Here is a 4581-nt window from a genome sequence, read left to right as displayed (position 1 = left end):
TGAACTCCCTAAACTCATACCTAGGATTTAATCAAAGGAATCCTCAACCTTTATTGTGCCATCCGTCAATTCACCTTCTACCCTGTCAATTGTTCACTTTGTTTTGTTATGTTTATTTCCTTTAATTCAATTAGTTAGTTATTAAAAACCCAAATCTTTATCCAACCCTCTAAACAATTGGATCATTCTAGGTAGATTTACTAGTTATAACGAATAGTCTTTGTGGTTCGATCTCGTGCTTAGCACAATATTACTTGTTGCGATAGGATACACTTGTCCTATTAAATGCTATATACTTTACGAGCATCAAGTTTTTGGCGCCGTTGCTGGGGACTATTTTGTTTATAATTAGATTAAATTTGCTTGGAACTATTTTATTTATAATTAGATTATATTTCGAAATACCCGACAACAACACCATCAAGTGTTGCCGATGACTATTTCGATTATAATCTATGTAAATTGAATAGGTTGAGATAATTGTTTAGATATGTATATATATATATATATATATAAAATAATAAAAATTTCGGGTTTATCAAAAAAAAAAAAAAAATCTCGTGTCGTCTCGCCGAGACACTGTTCATCTCGGCGAGACACAAAAAAAAAATTAAAAATTATTATTTTTTATTAATAAAAAAAAAAATTCTCATGTCGTCTCGCCGAGACACTGTTCATCTCGGCGAGACACACCAAAAAAAAAATTTATTTTTTATTTTTGTATTTTCTATTTAAAAAAAATTGAATTAACGTTTTTTTTCTTTTGCTTTTTCTACTCTTATTCTTTTGTTTTTTTCTATTCTTATGTTTGTTTTCTTTTTTTTTCTATTGGCAGAACCCTCTAATCGGAATACTCACCGACGCCGGATTGATTTTCAGGACTGCAGCTTGGAATTGAAAATTTAGCATCGGAAATTCGGGGTTGGATTGACAAGCCACCCCTGAGGGAGTTTTTCTATCTTATTTCTTTTCTGCACTTTATGTTTTACTTTTATGTAATGATGGAAGTAAATGCATGTTGTAAGTGTGAGGAGGAGATACTAGGATATGATGATTTTTGATTCTGCCATTTGCATGTTTTTAATTTTTTTGTTTTTAATTTTTTTCTATATTAGGTTGCATGTTTTAGTTTTAATTTTAGGATTTCATGATTTCTGTTTTTGTTTGCTTTTATTTTCATTCTAGGAATAAAAAGAATCCTAGGCAGTTGAATTTGATACATTTAGCTATCTCACAATACAGTTGACAATGCGCTTAAAATTTTGCACATTCTGAATGAAATTGATGCATGCGAAAAATCTTGAACAACGTTTGAGTCTCCAAAGAGTATTATTTGCCTAAAATTGACATGGAACGGAACGTTAGTTAAGGCTATGATTGATACAAATAACCCTAAAATTGTGAGTTAGAGCCAGAAAGATCAATTTTTAGACTCATATTTAGGAACAATTGATCTCTTAGGTGTGGGATTACATTTATTGTCATTGTGCTCATAGGAATTGCATCCAATACTGGTTGAATTTTGTGTTTTTATTAAACTTGATATGACTAGGCAACCTAGGTATAGCAATTTGTGAATTTAGCCTATTCTTTGTTTAGCCAAAATTCCTTAACAATTCCACTAGATAAGCCCCTTTGAGCCTTTTACCCCTTTCTTTGATCAACCCTGTTACAAACCTTAGCCTTTTTAAATATCCTTTCTCACCCAAGTTAATTGACTCAATTTAGTTTTGCTAAATCCTTAGACACACAATCCTTCAAATTCTCGCTAGCAATCATTAACAAGTTGTGCTTTTAATAGAAGAAGCAACCTTTACCCATTTGATTTTCACTCTTTATTCTCCTCTATTCAAAAAGAAAAAAATGGTTAAAAACCAAAAAAAAAAGTAGAGGAAAGGATAAAAGACGTGTTTATATTTTTCGTTGCTTCCCGAATACTTCATTGCCTCATAAACACAACCTTAAGCTTAAACTTTCTTATACATAGCGGATAACGTGTCCCTTTTGGATTCTGACTTGCTTGAGGACAAGCAAGATTTTAAGTGTGAGGAGGTGGTTTATAGCTCCCTAATGTGAAAAATGTGTCTTTTTTGTCCTTTTTGCAAAAAATTTAACTATTTGAGTCATTTAACTTTTTGCCTAAAATTCCCTTTTTCCTACCCCCAACCTTTAGCCAATGTTACAACCCTTTAAAGACCTGTGATTTTGTTTAATTTTAATGCATTAATTTTGACCGGATGGATGATGCAATCCCAATGTGACCACTTTGTGCAATTAAATGTAGAGCGTTTACAAAAAAATTTACACCCAAACACTTGAGCGCTAGAGTGACCACTTGTGAGCTATCAATTTTAGTTCTCTTCTTTCGTTTTCATGAAATGTTGATTGATAAAACCAATTAATCAGTTTTGGAGACTCGTCTGAGGTTCATTATGTTTTTAATTGCAAAATGAGTAGTCTGAACTGTTGTGAATAATAAAGTGTAGAAGATTCTTGTTTTTTTAAGGGAGCTATTTGTTGATTTTTCTCTGTTTTGACATATCCCGCAATCCAATCTCCTAACTGATCCTGTAGTAAACCCCCAACCATTGCAGTTGGGTTCCCCTTACTAACACCATCTGAATTAACCTTAATCCATGTTTATTTCGGCAGGTGCCACCGAACCTATTGATCCACCTAGGGGCGAATCCAGTATGGGGACACTGGGGCCCCCACTGACATTTGTATTTTTTTTTAAAACCCAGGTATTAATTTTGAAGTTTTAGAGCTTTGCCCCCCTTCATCAATGGAGGTTTAGGTTTTACTGGTTCTATAATTGAGGATGAAGAATGGTTTTAAATTTAATATTTTCTTTTTATTTTTTTAAATTATGTTTTAAAGCAAAACGACGTCGTTTTATTTAATTAGAACTACGTCGTTTTGCTTACAACAAAAAAAGTAAATATTTAAATGTAAAATTAAATAGGTCCTAAAACAAACCATCGGTCTCTCTTATTCTCTTTAATCTCTTTAGTTCTTCTTGCTCAATTCCTCTTTCTTTTTAAGCATAAATTGAAATCCCTAATCTTAACTAAGATTAAATCAAAATCGGCAGCCAATCCCTCCGTAGTTGGATCGTTGGTCCGACACTCCATCTCCGATCTTTGCCTCTCTATTTTGGTATTTTTTGCTCCTACTTAAATTTTGATTTGATATTTCTACTACTACTTTACTTGAACTTGAACTTTGATCTCTGGTTTTCTGTAATTATTATTTTTTGGATAAAAATTATTTTAGTCGTATTATTTGACCCCATGGTTGTGAAATCCACCCCTAGTGTAGCCTTGATAGTCGACCCCTCTACTAATGCTTTTCCCAATTCGAGCCCTCGGGCTAAAATAAACTAAAAAATAACTTTGAGAGCTTGCTTAAGTAGTAAATAACTTTTCCTTTTTATTTTAGTTTCTTATTAAAAAACCTAAAAATTACGAAAAGTTATATTTAGGGTGTTGTTATACCCAGTCTTGAATTCCCATCCCTAGTTCCATGAAAGGACGAAAATGCCCTTTCAGGGGTTTTGGGTGGAAGAAGGCTTTTTTTTCCTTCCCAACACGCGGGCGTGTGGCTATCATGCCCCACCTTGCAGCCGAGCATGATAACCACACGCCTCACCGTGTGGCCGGGCGTGATAGCCACACGCTCGACCATACGGTGAGGCGTGAGGCTATCACGTCCGACCGCAAGGTGGGGCGTGATAGCCACACGCCCGCGTGTCGGGAAGGCAAAAAAACCCGTTATCCATTTAAACCCGTAAATACTTGTTAACACTATACAATTTTAATTAAAACCCAGCCTCAATTTTAATTAAAATCCAGTCTCAATTAACAAATTAAATTAACAATATAAAAATTTAGTTAAACTCAAATTAAACAAAATAAAATTTACAACAACTAAATTTAATTAAAATTAACAAATTAAAATAACAATATAAAAATTTAGTTATACAAAATAAAATTAGGGAGAATTACTAAACTAGCACCTTTTAAGGGGTTAGTTTATATTTAGGGAAAAGTACAAAAATAAACCTTGTGGTTTGGCCCATTTTCGAAGTGCACCCCTGTGGTTTAAAAGTTTGCAAGTTGGTGCCTTGAACTTCATTCCGTTAGCAAAGAGGGATAAATCAGGGAAACGCCGTTAGAAGTGATGATCTGGCAAAAAAGTCACGTGACATGCCGGGGGCACTTTCGAAAGACAAAAGATTGAGTGGTAAATGAAAAGTCTTTATTCCTCTTACCTTTTTCATATTAACTGTCATCCCTAACCTTTTCATTAACCAGAAACCTTTCATCTTCAAGCTTCCATCACATTTAAAGGATCAAACGCATTTGAAAAAGGTAATTCTTTCAAACTCCACATCGCAGACGAACCATCTTTACGAAGAAGAACATGGTGGTTGTGTAAGAAAAGCGGGGATTGTTTTGCTACTGGTTCAGCTTACTCTGTTTTACAAGGTTCGAACGCATACTCTGTTTATTTTTTATTCTTTCTACTTGTAGTGATTGTTTTGCATGTTCGGTGTTATAGATACAAATGGGTTTCAAA

Source organism: Euphorbia lathyris, chromosome 10 (genome assembly GCF_963576675.1).
Source record: "Euphorbia lathyris chromosome 10, ddEupLath1.1, whole genome shotgun sequence".
NCBI classification, from domain to species: domain Eukaryota; kingdom Viridiplantae; phylum Streptophyta; class Magnoliopsida; order Malpighiales; family Euphorbiaceae; genus Euphorbia; species Euphorbia lathyris.
Note: the sequence above shows the minus strand (reverse complement) of the source record.